This window comes from Cupressus sempervirens, chromosome 5 (genome assembly GCF_028749045.1).
Source record: "Cupressus sempervirens isolate cs-2001-9-10 chromosome 5, ASM2874904v1, whole genome shotgun sequence".
In the NCBI taxonomy this organism is placed as follows: domain Eukaryota; kingdom Viridiplantae; phylum Streptophyta; class Pinopsida; order Cupressales; family Cupressaceae; genus Cupressus; species Cupressus sempervirens.
Window position 1 is genome coordinate 560,292,807 of NC_143122.1, and position 19,662 is coordinate 560,312,468.

The window sequence follows — 19,662 nt, forward strand, 5'->3', positions numbered from 1 at the left end:
TTGGCCCCTGCAAAATTTTGAAGAAACGTGACTCAAGAAATGCATATGAGGTGGAGTTACCAAATGGAATTCACATTTCTCCTATTTTCAACATTGCAGACTTGACAGAGTATCATGATGATGGTGCAAAAGGGGAGCTAATGTTAGAGCCATGTCCAATTCCTACTTCTAAGAAGGAGGAGATAGAAGACATTTTGGATCATCGTGTAGGTAGGAGTACCAGGCATAGGCAGTATGAAGAGTGTTTGGTCAAGTGGAAAGGACGGCCGATAGAGGACTCAACTTGAATTTCAGCAGCTAAGGTTTCCCATTTGGGATTTCCTCTACCATTCATAAAGTGACAGGGTCACTTTTCAATCTACGTTGGGTGTCTAATGCAGGAGCATCCAGAGGTGTAAGGGCAATCCTATGTCAACCAAAAAAAATGTACTTAGACTTAGTTTCTGTTTCATGTGTTTTCATTTTTGGATACCCATTTGGGTCAAATAAAGGTTCCAACTCTCACAGTTCCATTATCAGTGTTCTAGGATAGAGTATTTGAACACCTTGGGATACATGTGAGTGCTAAAAAAATAGGAGTATGTAATTGAGCCATAATTTTGGTGAACTAGAAGGTGTAAATTAGTCGGATGAATTTAATTGAAATTTAGAGCATTCTAGAAAAAGAATCAGGTCAAAAGGCCCCATGGTTTGAAAGTTATTGCAGTTTTTTCAATTTTTGGAGACCTCCTAAGACTACTTCAAAGTCAAGTTAGGGGCATTAAATGACCTTGAATAGTCCAAAAAATGGGAGACAAGCTCTTGTCCATAGGGCTATAGAGTGCTTTGAGAGCTTTCTGAAAATGTAAACGGTTTGTCAATCAGAGCTACGATTCAAAAGTTATGCCTCCTGAAAGTTTGGTTACCATTTTTGGATTCTTCTAGATTTGCACCAACTTCTAATGTGGCTTCTGGAGCCTTCTACTTGGTCATTGGATTCCTACTAGCATTTTCTAAAATTTATTCCTAATCCTTAACCCTCCGAGGTCTATTTAATGACATTTCTGGCATTATAAAAGGCAGTTCAGAGTGGAGTTTGAGAGGAGGTACTGAAAGGAGAAATTATCTCCAGAATTATGCTATTGTAAGCCCATAGGGCATGTTTTGAAGTCTATTTCCTTTGTACTAAATGTATTAGCTTATTTACAAAGTTAATAAATTTTTCCTTTCTTGTGGTGTCCATTCTGTGCTTGGGTCATGTCCCCATCACACTGCATCATTTTAGGAGTTACTGTATCATAGTACAGGCCCCAAGGCTCATATAACCAACACACCATCTAAACTTCTCAGTGTTTGTTGGCTTTGTCAATGCATCTGCAACATTCTCCAAAGTCACAACCTTTTCTAACTTCACCTTTCCATCTTCAATCATATCATGAACAAAATGGTATTGTACATCAATATGCTTTGTTCTGGCATGGAAAATAGCATTCTTTGCTAAACAAATAGCACTTTGGCTATCACAATAGATAGTAATCTATCTTGCATCAAAACCAATATTAGAACACAATCTGTTAAGCCAAATGGCCTCTTTAGAAGTATGAGTAGCTACCATGTACTCTTCTTCTGTAGTAGACAAAGTAGCTACAACTTATCGCTTACTCATCCAACTAATTGCACCACCAAACATCATAAAAGCATATCCACTAGTGGATCTTATGCTATCAATGTCACTTGCCCAATTTGAATCCACATATCCATGAATGCAAATAGAATGACAAGATACATAAGAGTTACCTTGAAAACACAAGTAGTAGTCAAGATGTGCCTCTCAAATATCTAAACAATCTCTTAACTGCATCCCAGTGCACCCTTCCAAGATTAGCCATATATCAACTAAGGACACTCACTACTTGGGCAATGTCTAGTCTTGTATAGACTATAACATACATCAAACTGCCAATAGCACTCACATAAGGTACTTGAGATATGTCCTCTATCTCTGTAGGAGATTTTGGACAATCCTCCTTAAATAACTTTTTTCCATCTAATATTGGAACAACTAACTACTTGCAAGCTATCATGTTGAATTTCTCCAACACAAAGTGTACATACTTCCTCTGGCTCATCCAAATCTTTCTGCTAGATCTATCTCTAATGATCTCAATCCCAAGAATATATCTAGTTGCACCTAGATCTTTCATCTCAAATTGTGTTGCTAACTGAGACTTCAAATATGAAATCATTCTTTTACCATTCCCAATAAATAACATATCATCCACATATAGGACTATGATAAGAATGTGACCATTTTCATATTTATAATACACACAATGGTTAGATCTAGATCTCATAAATCCCAAAGACAACACATAGGTGTCAAACTTTTGATATCACATTCTAGGAGACTGTTTCAAACCATATAGAGATTTCAACTTACAAATAAGATTTTCTTTACCCTTTTCAACAAAATGCTCTGGTTGTGACATATAAATTTCCTCCTTCAAATCACCATGAAGAAATGTTGTCTTCACATCCGTTTGCTCAACTTCAAAATCATAAGCTACTGCAAGTGATAACAATAATCAAATGGATGTTAGCTTTGCTATAGGAGAGAATATTTCACCATAATCAACTCCCTCCAGTTGTGAATAGCCCTTTATAACCAACTATGCCTTATACTTCTCAACACTACCATCTAGACCTACTTTCTTCTTGAACACCCATTTACATCCAATAGGTTTTTGTTCTTCAAAAAAAGGTACCAAATCCCATGTAGCATTCTTCTTCAATCCTACCATCTCTTCATTCATGGCTTCTATCCAAGAATCTACATCATTCATACCCATAGCCACTCTAACAGTCCTTGGCTCGTCAGTGTTAGAAATCAAAGAAAATATACAACTAGAATCCAACAAAGAATATCCAAACCTCTCAGGTGAATAACCAAATCTATCAGGTTGCTATCTATGATGCGTAGACCTCCTCAAAGTTTGAGGTTTGGGTTCTTGCTCTTCTTCAAAACTTCTAGAGCTACTTATGCTCTCCTCATTCTTAGGTCTATTAGGAGCTCATAGTTATTCTCCCTTAGAGGTAGTAGGAAAATGAACTACTTCCTTTTTCTGCTTCTCTTCCTTCTTTGGCTGCAAAAGAACTGTGGAAGGTTTCAGCTCACAAAATATAACACTTCTACTATAAAGTACCTTCTCTGCAACTAGATCCCAAAGCTTGTAACCTTTCACATTGACACCATAGCCAATGAAGATACACTTAATTTCCTTGTTCTCCAACTTTGATCTTTTTACACTTGGCACATGAGCATATGCCTCACTACCAAAGACTCTAAAATGTCTCAAAGAGGGCTTCTTATTAGACCACATTTCCATAGGTGTCTTCCCAACAAGTGTTGAAGTAGGAGACCTATTAATTAAATAACATGCAGTGCCTATTGCTTCAGCCCAAAACTTTTGTTCAAGACTAGCACAACTCAACATAATCCTAGCCTTCTCCATCAATCTTCTATTCATCCTCTTTGCAACTCCATTTTGTTGTGGAGTGTATGGAGTTCTCTTATGTCTCTCAATTTCATGATCCTTAAAAAACCTATCAAATTCTGCTAAACAAAACTCACCACAATTATTAGTCCTCAAACACCTAATTTTTCTACCAATCTAATTTTCAACCAAGGATTTAAATTCCTTAAACTTACTAAAAACTTCAGATTTACTTCTAAGGAAATACAAAAATATCCTTCTAATATAATCATCTATGAATGAGACAAAATAAAAAGATCTAGATATCGAAGGAACATTAACTGGAACAAACACATCTGGATGAATATAATCCAAAACCCCATAAGACTTGTGAGAATTGGAATAAAAGGAAACACAGTATTGTTTACCATAAATACAATGTTCACAGAAGTCAATCTCCATATTACAATCATCAAGGCCTTCAACAAGGCTTTTGTTTTTTAATGTTCTAAGATCCTTCTCACCAATGTGACCAAGTCTTTGGTGTGATAACATTATCTTCTCAGCAGGGAGCTATCTCCAAAGTATTAGCACCCTTAGGTACCCAAAAATCATGACCATTAGATGTAGAAATAATGGTCTTCTTCTTTTCTTTATTTGCTGGTGATGATGAAGAATCTAAAGCCCTTTTCTTGGGCTTCAGAGAAGCACTATTACACTAAATTGTGCATGCATCCAGACTATACAAGGTGCCAATCCTAACACCCTTAGCAAGGACCATAGAACCTCTTGTCATCTTGCATCCATCACTCAAGAAAACAATCTTCTCACCCACATCACCAAGCTTGCTGACTGAAAGTAGGTTTCTTGCTAAACCAAGGATATGCAATACACCATCAATCCCCTTCACTCTACCATGACCAACAATATCCAGGTGAGAGTTATCACCTAGATACACCTTTCCACCATAAAACTCTTCATACTTTGAGAACCAATCTTTGTGAGATGTCATGTGGAAAGAAGCACTTGAATCTATCAACCAAACATCTTTTGATGTATGTGTTTCCAAGGCTGCAACAAAAACATCTACATCATCTTAATAAGATTTATTGGTATTTGAATCAAAGAAATCCTTTTTGCCTTTCTTTTCCTTCTCCTCTTTGTAGTCTCTTCAAAGATGTCCAATTTTGCCATAGTTCCAATAGTTTTCCTTGGATTTTTACCAAGAGACTTAGATCTCCCAAGAGACATGGATTTCCCCTTGTCTTTTTTCTTGCCTTTCTTTGTTGTTCTACCACGAGCAACAAGGTCCTCTTTAGCCATCTTAGAAGACTTTCTTTGCATCTCTTCAAATAATAGTGAACCAACCACATCCTCCAATTCGAAAGTGGTTGTTGTGCTTCCAATAGACATAACAAGGTGATCCCATGAATTTGGAAAAGAACATAACATAAGCATGCATTTATCATGATCATCAATCTTATCACCAATAGAATTCAACTAAGAAATCAGCATATGAAATGCATTCAAGTGATCAGCAATAGAACCTCCTTCATCCATTCCCAAACAATATAACTTCTTTCTTAGAAATAACTTATTTACCAAGGATTTTCCTTGATAAATATCACCAAGCTTTTTCCAAAGACTAGATGTAGTCTTCTCTTCATGAATATTTAAGAGTATTGAATCAGCCAAACAAAGTCTTATCAAACCCTTGGCTTTTTGATCTGCTTTATCCCACTCTTCTTGAGATTTAGTTTGAGGTTTTGTTGAAGAAACTGCATCCCATAGATCTCTATCTACAAGCATGTCCTCCATTTTAAGTTTCCACAATTCAAAATTTTTGTCATTGAACTTATCCATCTCTACTCTACTAGATGTTCTTTCCATATCTAACTTGCAATAAGATTATGAAAAAACCTCTGTAAAACTCCCACTAAAACTAGATCAGCACAAAAAACCTATCTACCCAACAACAATAACAATGTTGGCTAGGCTCTGATACCAATTGAAAGGAATCCTAAATGCAAAAATGCTTCCAAATGTTAAATCCAATAGGAGAGATGATGCTGAAATTTATCTCACAAAACCTTAAACTATTGCAAGCTAAATAAATACATACAAAAATATTCAACTCATAAACACAGAACACAAGATATACATGGGAAACCCTTCTCAGGAAGAAACCCACCACTCCAAAGCCATACTCAATTGTATTATCAGCAACAATAGTTACAATACAATCTTCAGAGCACCAGCTCCCTAAGAGTATTCAGCTATGATATCAAATCCAGAATAATTCTAGCAGTATAACAACACTCTTCAAACAATGCTCACACTCACATGATTTTCTACAACAATACCTTGATAGAGTTTTCATACAAGAGGAAATAGTTTCTAAAGCGTCTACATTCAACACATCTATAACTTATTTTAGAAACTTCCTTATGGAAACCCTTGCATAAAAAAAAAGCATAATAGAATAAATCACCAAAATAAAGAAGATTTATATTTTTACTTCAAGTCTTTTTTTGTGGAAGAATCCAGTTTTATTTAACAACTTTTCATGAAAAAATAAATAAAATAATAAATCATGGTAAGGCTGAATCACCATATCCCAACAGAAATGAGTATATAATTTTGATAAGTGCCTATACTATGTATTATGTGTTTAATTATTTTTGTGGATCCAATCCATCCACATCCATCAGATTGGTATTAGAGCTAGGTTGGATAGAAGGTTGGACAAAATTTTAGATTGTGATAAAAGAGCAAGTGGTGTGTTAGTGCTACTAAATGGTGAAGGATTGTTTGTGTTATGAGAAAGATAATTGTTTTGAAGATGACCACATAGGAAGTGTTGAGTAGGAAAGAGGGCAAGTCAGTAAAAAAAGGTGTGGTGTGAATTTTTATAATTATTTAATGACATTTGAGAAATTATCCTATTGTCTTTAAAAGAAAGGAATACCATAGTCAGAAAAAGGTGTTAACTAAGAAGTGAGAAGTCTAGTTGTCTAAAGGGATTGTTTCAAGTTGTTTCAAGATTTAATTCTAGAAGTAAAAAGGTATTTAGAATTTTTTAAAAGATAGAGTAAAGTGTGTCAAATTATTGATTTCAATGGGAAAAGCTAGTAGAGTTCAAAAAGAGAAGACAAATAAGCTAGAAGAAGAACTAGTGATGGTGAAGAAAGAAAATACAAAATTATTGTGCGAAAAAGATCTTTTATAAAAGGAATTGGAAAAAGTAAGAAATGAAATGGGAGAAGAAAAGTCTAAATTGTTAAATGAAATTAGTGTCTATAAAGAGGCAATTGAAGAGCTAGAGGATAGGCTAAAATTTGTGGAAGAAGTACATAATTGGCAACATGCAAGCTTAGAGAGAAAAATAAAGAACTAGGAGAAAAGTTAAATTTGTTTAATGATGGTGAGAAACAAAACAAAATTTTAAAAGAAAATGTGAAGAAATTGGAAGAGGAAAATAGTATGTTAAAGAAGGATTTGTCTACTTTGAAACAAGAGAAAGAATGTTTGAATGTGAAACCATTTGTATGTGATGTATCTTTTGACACAAATGATTTGAGTGATCATGGGATTGGGAAATGTGATTTTTCTAAAGTTGAAGGTGTTTGTGATGAAAAGTGTAAGAAAGTAAATGACAAGAAGTTTGCAGATTTTGTTTGTTATGATAATAATAGTATTGGTTTGAAGATTATGAAAATAATGAGTTTCAAAGGTAAAGGTCTAGGAACACATGAGCAAGGAATAAGGAATATGATTGAGCCTACAATTAGGCCAAAATATGAAGGCCTTGGATATGATGTAGGCAGTAGAAAGATGAATAAAGATTCAAGAGAATCAATTGAAGGCATAAAGATTGTGCAATGTTTACATTGTAACAGGAAAGGACATACAAAGGATAAATGTTGGGATATACATCCTTGTAATATTTGTGGCTTGAAAAATCATTGTGATAAGAAATGTTTGAATAGAAAGTGCAATAAAGATTTTATGCTAGGTTGCAGCAAAATGGATTGTGGATGGAGCTATGGATCAAATTGGCATAGAATTGTAGGAATGATCAAAGGTTTATTCAGGTACAAATGTTCAAGTGTAAGAAGGAATGCAACAACATTGGAAAATAGATTAGAGCAAAGCATTAAAGAGGCAAGGTTATTAGTAAATCCTGTCATTGGCATTTGTGACAGATGATATCAAGATTATCAGTGGATCCTATGAAAAGAGGAAATCCTTGGCAACCAATTGCTTACAAAATATTGTAGAAATTATAGGCCATAGCCTTGGGAGACACTATTAATTAAGACATTAATAGATACGAAGATTATAAAAAATGACATTAAGAAAAAGAAAGGATTTGGAATTTGTATGCAACAACATTTGAGCTTGAAATTAGGGGGGAGTGTTGAAATGTGTAATTTCTCCTCAAATGAAATGTAAAGGTGCAATACAAGACTCTAGAAATTGCTAGATAGGGTTAGGTTCTAGAATTAATTTATGTTTAGATAATTCTATAAAAGTCTATTTATTCTATGCTGACTAATTTAGATGTTTCCAAAAACAATCAAAGACCTCTATAAAAGAGACACAATGTAATGTATTTTTGTATCAAGAATCAGACAATGAAATGAGTATATAATTTTGATAAGTGCTTGTACTATGTATTATGTGTTTAATTTTTATTGTGGATCCAATCTATCCACATCCATCAAGTATTATTAAGATAATAGTTCATTACCTATTTGTTTCAAATTTTGTAGTCCAAAATATACTCAACAAGAAAGGAAAGAACCTGTATGAATCTTATTGGTAGTGCAAAGAATGGACAACAACCTACATTAATTAGTTTTAATATGCACAAAGAATGAAGAGCTACCATCCATCAATCAGTTGTAATGTCAAATTAAATGAAATGAAAAAACAAAAGACTTACCTCAGAATTTAATGTAATCTTCTAACCCTTAGATATAACAGACATTAAGAAACAAACTTTACAAAAAGATACATTATATTTGATGTTAAATTAGTTACAATTTTTTTACATGGGATTAGTTATCTACCCATCAATATATTTTTTATTAATTTTAGATTAGTTATAAAAATTACACCCTAGAATTGAGAATGGTATATCTCTTGTATTGTGCACATATTAGAAGGCATATGCTTGCGATTATATATAAATTGTGATGGATAACACTGAATCCCAATGCACTTTTTACTAAAATTGCATCTAATTTTTTTTATAATTAATCTGGGTTTATGATCGGATACAAAAATTGGTCTACTACTACAAAAATCTATAATCTCTCCATGTAAGCCTTAGTCATTCTCATATTTTTCATCATTTAAAAAAAAAAGTTTTTCTATCAATGACATTGTAACCAATGGCATTCTTTAAGAAATTTTCAGCCTAATTCTATTTACACTTGTTTGTAGTCACCATCAGAAAACTTTAATTCAAAATAGTGAATCTCTTTGAATGTCTTCAATTCATGTTGGTAAACAGATTTGTCATTGTAAAAATGGCCCAACGAAGTGTATGTGCCAAACCGTTCACAATAGTTGGATAGGTCCTTGGTATGCAGCCTTCTTCTATGTTTAGAGGGGCAGCTCCCTCATATGATTTATTTTGAGGTTTTTAAATAAAAATGAAATCAAAATTTAAAAGATGGGAAAGCTCATGATGACAAATGCACCACATGATTTCACAGCTTTCTTGGATTAACTTAAACTAGTTAATTACAAAAATCAACATCTACACTTAAAAGCTAATATTAGCACAATGTTGATTAAATAATTTATGAACATTTGCACAATACCATGAAAACACCCATTACATGAAAAGAATCAAAATTTCAACTTTTAGATATGTAGAAAGAGAACTCAAAATGTGTTTCCTTTTTGTTTCTTTGCACCAAGAATATAAAAGAAATGTTTGATCATAAGAAAAAAAATTGTACACACTTTCCAAAGATTTTCCTACTACCAAACTTTAACATAATGTCCCCTTTATTTCAAATCCAAAAATCCATTACAAAGCCAAAAAGACTCCTTATATAGACATAGAGGTTGGGAACTACCTCTTCATGGTTAATAAGTACCTCCAAAATATGTAATTTTGGAGAGGTTAATTAACCTCACTAAAATAATCTATACAAGGAAAACTTCCAAAAACAAAACTTTAGCTAGAATTTCTAAGAATATATACATATCCAATCACTAGTCTTCAAGCTATGAACTCTATCTATCTGGACATGATTGACTTATCGTAGAAATCCCTATAAGCATTGAGGATGATCATCATTGAATCGTAATTAGGAATGAACACATTCTCCATCTTGAGTTTGGCTATAAAATATTTATCCTAGATCTCTTCTAACACTTGTTGATAGGCTAAAATGTTGCAATCTTCTAGAGTGATTGTGATCAGATTGAGCTTCATCATAGTTTCAACATTCAATACTCGATTCTCTATTTCTAAGTGAATTTGGATACTAAAAGAATCAAGAAGAAACTAGCAATCAATATGTTGAAGATCATTTACTGCCACTCCACCAGTGATAATAGAGACTAGTTCATCTACAACTTTCATTTTCAATTGTTGCCATGAAGATATTAGTTTTTTGAACTCAATGATCCATTTGCTGATATTTATCATCTTCTAATTAAAAATTTTACTCCAGATACATGTCTAATTCTCACTTTGATCAGCAATAATTTTCTTGAGAACCAAGGTGTTTATATCTAACTTGGCCATTTCTTGTAATTCATTAGCTACTTTTTTCTAGGTGACTTTATGCTCTTTGTTGCTTTCTAACTCTTTAGACATTTCTTGTTCGATGGCTTTTGCATATATTTCTTTCACTCCAGATATGAGTTTTGAAGCATCTTCTATCATTCTATTTATCCAAGCTTCGATCATCATACTATGTGACTTGTGTTTGTTTACTCTTTCAACAATAGCATGATCAAGAATACCATTAGGGCCCACTAAAGTTGGTGAATTAACTACTACCTTTATATTAGAGGAATCACTAATCGAATTGAGTTTCTCCTTGGATCTTTTTTCTTTCTTTGCTATTTGTAACATTTGGGTTGCAGTCACTTCAAACTTTTGAAAATCTCTTTTTGTAGTGGATGGACCAAGATCAACCTTATCTAGAATGAAATCCAACTCGGATGCTTCATCAAAATTCTTTTTAATTATGGGCTTGACTATTTACACACATAGATTGCATGAAGTTTTATCAGTGGCCAACCTAGACATCACTTTAGTCTTTTTCACTTTAGGAGGCTTCTAAAGGAAACTAGAGATTATATCAACTGGAGGTCGGATCATTTGGACAACTTTCTTCTTCTTGTGAAGGTCGGTCTAGAGCCATGAATGTGGAGTAGTTGGAAGTGAAACTTGCATGTCACTTGTTGTATTTTCAGCAATTATCATTAAATCTTCTGAATTAGATAATTGATTATCTAACTACATGATGTCTATTAATGATATTTCAGAAAGGGAAAGGCTCAAAGGAGGAGTCATTACATCATGAGAGGATGTAACTAGGATATGTTGTTCAATAGTTTGAGGAGTTCTTTGATCTTTCTCATCAGGCTCATTGCCTTCCTAATTCACTCTACTAGATTTTCCTTTTAGTTTTGTCCTCCTTCTTTTGACTATAAACTTAGTCAGCTGATTTAGATTTTCATCTTTATCTAGATTGTTGGTATCTAATTGTTGTATTTTCTCATTAGAAGTTTCCTCCAATACCATTTGAGATTATTCTCCTTGATTACTTCTTCTCTCTTTACTTTGAAATTCACTAGTCACTTTTTTTTGCTCTAATTTTACTAAATCAATCTCTAGTTCTTTTAAGGATATAGACAATTCTTTCTTTTAGGCTTTTTAACTCCTGAACAAACCAATCAATAGGAGGAAGATCTAGTAATTCAATTTTCTCATAGTTGAAGGGATCGACTAAGGAAACTTCATCATCATTTATACCTATGACATCAATATCCACCTTGAAGTCTATTACCCTCCTTATAGTAAGCCACATCCAATCTCTCTTCCTAACTTTGAAATCATTTTCACAATCCTCCAAAAAGTCCTCTAGAGCTGGAAAGTGACCGAGGCTGGGGTTTAGCTTTAACTCATCAACTACATAGCCTTTATTATCATTAGGGAAATACATAGTATAAGGATGCAAATTTTTTGTGGTTATGGATCTCTCTATGTTCCTCACATCTGATGCAATGTCATAGCAGTAATATCCGATGGCGATAAGAAAAGGTATTTCATTTATCGTCCTATTCTTGTAAAGTTTATTGATTTGACTAATTTGCCTTCACATTTCAATCAAGACCAATTTATCATCAAAAAATATAGGTAGCATTAGGGGAGACCCATCATAGGTAGCTAGCTTGATATAAGTGAACTTAGGGAATTATATGAAAACACTTACATATATTGTACTTTCATTGCTACTTCTGATGAAATTTTGAGTCCCATGTTTTCCTGAATTTCTCTTATAATCAACATTGTAAACACATCATTCACTCTTTTAAAATGATGTAGACTATTTTCATACTATATTTGAGGAAGATGGTTGTAAATAATAGCCCTATCATCATATATACCTTGCTAGTTAAGCCTTGACCAACTTTTGGTGCTTGCAATAGCATAGAAGAGCTAGGAATTCATGTAGAAATAATCATTTGCTTATAGTTCTATGAGTTGCCTATGTAGTGAGTCATTGATAATTTCAGCCCAATCAATGTGTTGCTTCCCTTTGTAGACCATGTTAATAAACAAGAACATCCAACCTTTGAACTCATGTGAATCTCGAAGTTCTATTATCGTACTTAATAGAATTACTATGTTTGCTACATCTTCCTTTAACAATGATTTGTGGATGGACTTGGTTAGTTAGGATTTCCCTTTCCTTAGTTGTAAGAGCCACGTTCTAGCAACAATGTTTAAACACACAGTTTGATTTGAAATATAATACTCCTTGGAAATTCTTAAATTGGTGCTGACATATTGCACTTTGGTAGGTAATTGGAAGGCAATGGCAATTGAAATAGGCTCTAGATGGACAATAACTTTATTATTTGATGAAATAAATTCCATGGTATTTGGATGATAGGCTTTCATGCATTTGAATACTAGATCAACACACTACGTTGAGATGGGGTGCCCTCCTACTTGAGCCAAACCACTTTCCAATATATTTCTAGTTAAAGGAGTCTTGTCTTCGCTCTCAAGAAATGACCAAAAAACTTGAAGGCTAGTACTTCCTAAAATGGTATCACCAATGTCAGGAAGTGTACTTTGTAAAATAGGAGCATAATCCAACCTTTGATATTTGTATTTCATGGTTTGGCTATTGATCTTTCTGTTGACTACTTTAAATGTTTTCAATTCCTTCAAGGTACTTCACAAATTGGAGACTTCACAATTCAATTTGAACATTGTTAATAAAATACCCATGCCTTGGTTAATGTTTCCAAGATGTAGACTTTTCTTTTCTCCAATACTTTCACTAATTTTGGATAGCGCTAATGAGGTTCCTTTGTTGTGCACCTACTCTCACTTTTTGTAGATTCATTTAAACATTCTAACTTGAGCATGACCCTTTGTAGAATTTTATCATAGACTTGATTTGTGGTTTTGTGTTTCACCTTTTTATTCACCACACATTTGATTGAACATATTCCATATTATCCATCGATGTCTCAAACACATGGCCTTAGAGGACATTCTAAAAAATAGTTATCCTGCTTGTTATAAAATTATCCATTCTCAAATTGATTCCATATCATGCTTAATAACCAATGCTTATTTGAATGTTCTCCACAATATTTAGTGCATTGAGGTAGGAAATTGAGCATCATTGAGGGTTTTAGCAGGCTATGGCTACTTCCATCATTTATTAATCATTTCTACATCTGTAATGCGACTAGACTTAATGTGGGAAGATGAATGCTTTTGCATGTGGTAAAGCCAATCCACAAGGGAGAAGAGATGGCCATCTCTTATTGCAATGCTTTGCTTCCCTAACCACACTGAGGAACCATGTCTCAGGCTTGGGGTTTCAAGTGCAACTACAAGTCATTTTTCTCTAGATAAATCTCTTAAGGATTCTATCTTCAAGAGCTTGAGTGCACAATTTGATACACTACAACCAACCATGTTTGATTGAATGTCAAGGTGAAAGAGTTGTTTCAATCACAACTGATCATTTTTGTATGAAGGGACTTCATAATGCCCATTTGATATGGCTTCTTATTATAACATTCATGCTCATGTTGATTATTCAATCCATTTGGAAATGATTTAGTAACACCCTTCAAGATTCAAGTGCACAGCAATGCGGATTGTCACTGTGCAAACTTTTTATCAAAAAAAAATCCCCTGCACCGTCTATCTACCTGTAGGATGTAATATTGAGAGAAGATAGTGAAAATAGGTAACATGCTTTGTCTATGCCTAGATTCTAGTGTGATAAGAAAGTATGTTAAGAGAAGAAGGAAAGTTGTGTTTGAGAGTAAGGATCTTCTTTTATACACTGACATGCTTTTTCTTGTCCCAATTAAGGGTCAAAACTTGGATCAAATTTGTTCTTATACTATATTTTTGTTTGCAATTTTCACTGATCTCCCTGTGTTTGGGTTGGAAGATGAAGGGAGGTTGGTCAAACATTTCACATTCTTTTTCTATGATTGGGTTGACACATGAACATTTTATCAGATGGTTAATATGTCTTGACTATGGTGAATACCAATTGTCGAGTTAATTTACAAGGCCATGAGTTGATAGAAACCTAGTATTTGGTCAAACAATTGATGTATCACCAAATAGATATCATGATGTGCATTTTCTTCTTTTCATTTTCTCAATCTTTTTCATCATTATCCTACACATAGAGCTTATGATGGGTTTTTCCTTCACTATCATTTGAAAGGTTAATAACTGTGTTAGAAACATGTATTTTGGACTCGAACATTAACCTCTTTTTAAAAGGTTGATGGTTAATGATTGGGTTTAGAATATGTGTTTTGACCCCCAAACCTTAACTTTTTAAAAGGTTAATTTTGCAAAGTTATCTTAAGCTTTTGATGGAGAGGTTAATGGTTAAGCTTTCAAAGTGGAATGCATGTTTTGACAATTAATCTTAACCTTTTTAGAGGTTAATGGTTAAGGATGCAATTGAAAATATGTATTTTTGGTTCCTTCATTAAGCTGCCATAATTTGAGACTCTAATGGTAAAATTTGGAAATTCAAAGTGCAGGCCAAAGCTGGTGATTATCTAGAGGATCTAAAATCATGAAACTATCAAGAATTGGATAAGTCTTCTTGCACATTCAGACTGGCGATTTGGGTATAATAGATACAAGGGAAAAAATTCAAAACAACGAATCTATTTGGGAACAATTAGTCTTCACCTCAATAAGAATCTACTCTCAACCATTTTGGAGACTTTGTACAAATTAATGATGCTCAAAAAGCTAGTTGTAAAAGTGAAACTATTTCTCTAGTCTCTGCTCATTATTTTTCCTTCTCTTTCCCCCATCCCATTTTTTTTTTTTCTTTTTAGTTTTTTTTGAAATTATTGTTGGTATAATACATTTCTAAATAGGTTCTAGGGGCCTCCAATCCCTACCTTTTTATTCAAAAACAATTGAACTGGTTAATTGAATCCTATAAAAAACTGTCTAGTGCATTATATAAGAGTGGATTGTTTGGTCAATAATATTATTGTGTTCATCAATATCTTTAATAATTAGCTAGTTCAAATATAATATAAACAACTCTAAGTTGACTCTATATTGTTTCTCTTCTTAATTTATAATATTTTAAACATAATTTCGTATAGTTTCCTTTTGGAAGCCCTAATTTAGGACATGTATCTCTATTCATCTTTTTTTAGGAGGTGGTGAACACATTGTCTTGAGCCTATTATTCAAAATTATTTTATTTTATTAAGAATTTTAATTTACTAGTTATGTTATTGATTAGATAAATAGGTTTTATAGGGACCTTGAAACCCAAGAGTTAAAATATAAACACAGCTAATAATAAGCATTAAAATCCCAACCAAAAAAGAGTAAGTCTAAAGGCTGATAATAAGCACTAGGCCCAACCAAACAACAAAGGCCATAGGAAAGGCCACACTATTTTTTGAAAAATGAAATAGACAAAAGCCAAGACAAAAAGATAGACAAAAAAGGAATAGCTAGAAACAAGAGGATAGAAAAGAGCTAATCCTCATTCTTTCTTTCTAGCTCCTACATGACTTGGGCAACCTTGTAGGCCATCTAGTTCTCCTCAACCTCATGCTGATGAGTCTTGTGAACATCCTGGTCTAGACAAGTATAAGTGATATCCATGGTAGTTTCATAATTAGATCTGGCTTTTCCCCTATCTTTACCTTCCTCATCCCCCAACATTCCTATATCTTTAAGCAAACCAATTAAAGACATGATATTGTCATTTATTGAGTTGAGTAGTGAGATCATCTGGCTCAATAGATTATGGTTGTAATTTTTTAGGTTGAGAATCCTCCTTTCTACTAGGCTAATTCTATCATCCTCGTTTGTCCCTTCCTCAAGACCCTTCAGATTCCTTGCTCCTTCCATGTGACCCACCTTCTCCTTAACCTTCTCTAACTCATGAAAAAGCCACTTGATTGACCTAAAATTGTCAATCATGTTGTTGCAGGCATTCTTCAAAAGGTTCATCCTAGTTTCCTTGACATTATTAAAGATTTCCACAATCATAGGGTTAATTAGGTCTTCCAGTTGCAGCTCCTCCTAGTTGTCCACTAGAATCTGGGGATTCATCACTTCTCTAAAAATACCCATTTTCATTTTCCTCACATTAAAATTCCTCCAGGATTTCCTTCTATCTTTGGCCAAAACTCCCCCCCCCCCCCCTCCCCCCCCCCAATCTCCAATACTATCCTTTTTTTTCTCATCTGGATGGGCATGAGGATGGATAGGGGAGAGAGGTAGCAAAGACATATCTAGTTCCTGTTGTGTCCTCTCATCCTCCAATCCCACTGGCTTGCATTTCTTCCCACCCTGGTCTTCCTTTTTTCCCTCTTCCTTCTCCTTATCCTCATCTTTGGTCTCCATGTCCTCCTCTTCATCACTGTAGTCCTTCTCCTCATTCCCAAGCATCTTCTGACCATGACCCCTAGGGATTTTTCAATTAGTTATGTTATTCTACTATAATAATAAAATAAAATTGAATAATATATATAATATGAATAATACATTAATTTAAATTAAAATGTTCAATATTTTAATATAAAAAATTAAATATTCTTGATTGAATAAAATTCCTAGTTGCCACAAATAGTTTAAAGAGCTTATATTAATAAACTCACTTGTGATCCTTTTTTCCTTTGAAGAAGAGACTAATTTTTCTAATGATGATAAAGAGGAGGTTATGTGTAAACTGACTTGGGGAACACTTAGACTTTGAGACTTCTATTAAAGCCTTTGCTAAGAATAAGGGAAAGGGCCATACTTATTTCTTCAAAAATAATAAATCTCCAAAGGCTTTCGAAGAGGGAAAGATAAATAACAAGAAAGAAGAGGACCTTTTGAAACAAGAGGAAGATGAGATGAAGATCATTAATCTGTAGAATATATTTGATGTCATGGAGAATCGCTCAAAAGGATTGGAGAAAAAAGTTTTGTAAATTTTGAAAAACTCTACTTGACACTTATTGATCTTCATTGATTTGGTGTGGAACTCCATCACTGAAAGTCACATTATCTAGTTGGAGGATGATAAGGAATTAGTTATGTAAATATTTTTACACATTCTATAATAAGAACCCATACTAGTACTAGGAAGATGGAACAAAGTGCTAACAATGAAGTGATTTTTAGAGAAGGCTAATTATATCATAGAGCAACTAGAGCTTGAAGCTATAGAGTTTCATAAGAATTTCAACAAGTCTAGGGATTCGACTAACTTTCCATATTTTTTTCTCTATCTATGTGTTTTCTATTTACTAGTTTTGTTTGTCTAAAGAATCTTAGTTGGATATTAGCTTTTGTTTGACATTTGTTCTATTTTTTTGGTTTTTTTATTTTAGATAGGATTTAATGCTTACTCTCTCTATTATGTACACTATTTGGATTAGGTTACAATAGGTCTTGAAGGGACCTCAACCCTAACATCCTCTTACAAGAAAGATATTCAAAACTAAATATTAACCAAGGTATTGAAAAAATAAGCAGCAACCCAAACAGTTTCTATACAAACATATATTCAATAAAATGTGTATGCCTTCAAAATAACTACTAAAGATGCATCCCTTAAAATAGTGACACAATAATATCCTAAGAATAGAAACATGGAACCAAAAAGGATTGCCAGAGTCCATGACTAATCAATGACTTGACAACATTTCGATAAAATTTCTAAGAAAGATAACTCCTTCCTTCTCAAGTTTTTCTAGTTTATGACATGTCTCGTCTAGCTTTACCCATTCCTTGGGATCTTCAATGCTAGTCTTATTTGTATTCAATCTTGTGCATTTTCCAAGGACGACACCAATTCAAGTCAAAGAGTTAGTATAGTTGTACAAATTAATGATTATTTCAACTAAGAATTTTTTAGTTAATTGATTGCAGTTTAGAAAAAATAGCACAAATGTAACTAATAGTTCAATAGGTTACCATGAGATTGGTAACCTTCCTCTTAATTGAGAGATATAATTCTCTCTTATGGTTTTCAATGAATGAAATACCAAGTATGTCTTTCACCAAAATATGTGAAGGTGAACTAACATTCATCCACCAACATGGAATGAATATAAAGGTAACTTGGAAGATCCAAGGAAAAACATACAAACAATCAATGGATCATAGATATAATCTTTCACAATCACAAGTAAATCAAAAGGGAAATTAAAGACTTTCATTTGAAAAAATGGAATCCAAAGGAACTTATAGATTTGTATTACACTCACACTTGAATTAATAGAATGATATTAAAAAATGTGATTGAAATAACCAAAAGATAAAACTCAATCAGAGAAATCAACATATAAACCTCTAGATTTACTGTAAAATCTCTCCTTATTTTTGAATACTCAATAAAAAAAACACAAAGATTATTTTTGTCATGCATGTCCATCAAACTATTCAAAAAATGAAAATAAATTACTTTCCCCCTCTTTTCCCTATTACAAATAGCACATAAAAAGTATCATAAACCCTTTTATATCCTCTTGCTAGTGAGCAATTAAAAAAAAAGAGCCCTTGTGTTTGGTTGTAATAACTAGATCTTAAAATTCTTTACATCCTTAACTTTCTAGGGATAACTTTAAGAAACCCTCCTTTAAAAAAATATATAAAATCTTGGCGAATCTTTCATTATTGATGAAAATCGTGGAAAAAAGTCCACATACCTAGAATTAATGATTTCATTATTAATATTATTATTATATGGATCCTAATTAATTATCAAACTTTAAGGTTAATTTTAGCTCACTTTTTCGTTATATTTTCCCTCCAAATTATTGAATGGTGGCTTGGGGAAGAACCTCTATTATTTTTAGCTATTGGGTGATCCTAGTGAATTGGCCTAAATTGTATTTCAAGCCAAACTTTTAAAACCATACAATTTTTTAAAGAAAGTTGCCAAAGTAAAGACATGTGTCCCTGATCAAATCTATTTCATGACAAAGTGAGAAAGGATAAAATTTTTAATGAAAAGTCTTCAGAATAGAGATGCATGTCTAATCTACATACTTAATCTATAGTGTAACCTTTTGTTTTTTACCAAATATTGGCAAATCCAATCATCAATTAAGACAAGCCTTGAAAATTATAGGTAAATATATTTAAATTACACATAGAAAAATTAGATTCTATTGGCAAAGTGATCACTAAAATATAAATAATTCTATATTATTATTGGTGATTATCCTAAGAATGGGCTCCAATTTTGATAAAGTACATGCAATATGGACACCCCAAAAGTACACAAAAAAAAAACCAAATCTAGGGTCCCCAATGAGTGACATTAGCCAACTAGCGAATATTAGCCACAAAAGTTATCATTGTAACTTTCTAACATGTAGTGCCTCTCCCATTTGACTTTTGTTAGTCATCCTGATGGATGCAACCTTGCTGATCTTTTGTTGTGATGGGATCATGATTGTGATCCTGAGTGGT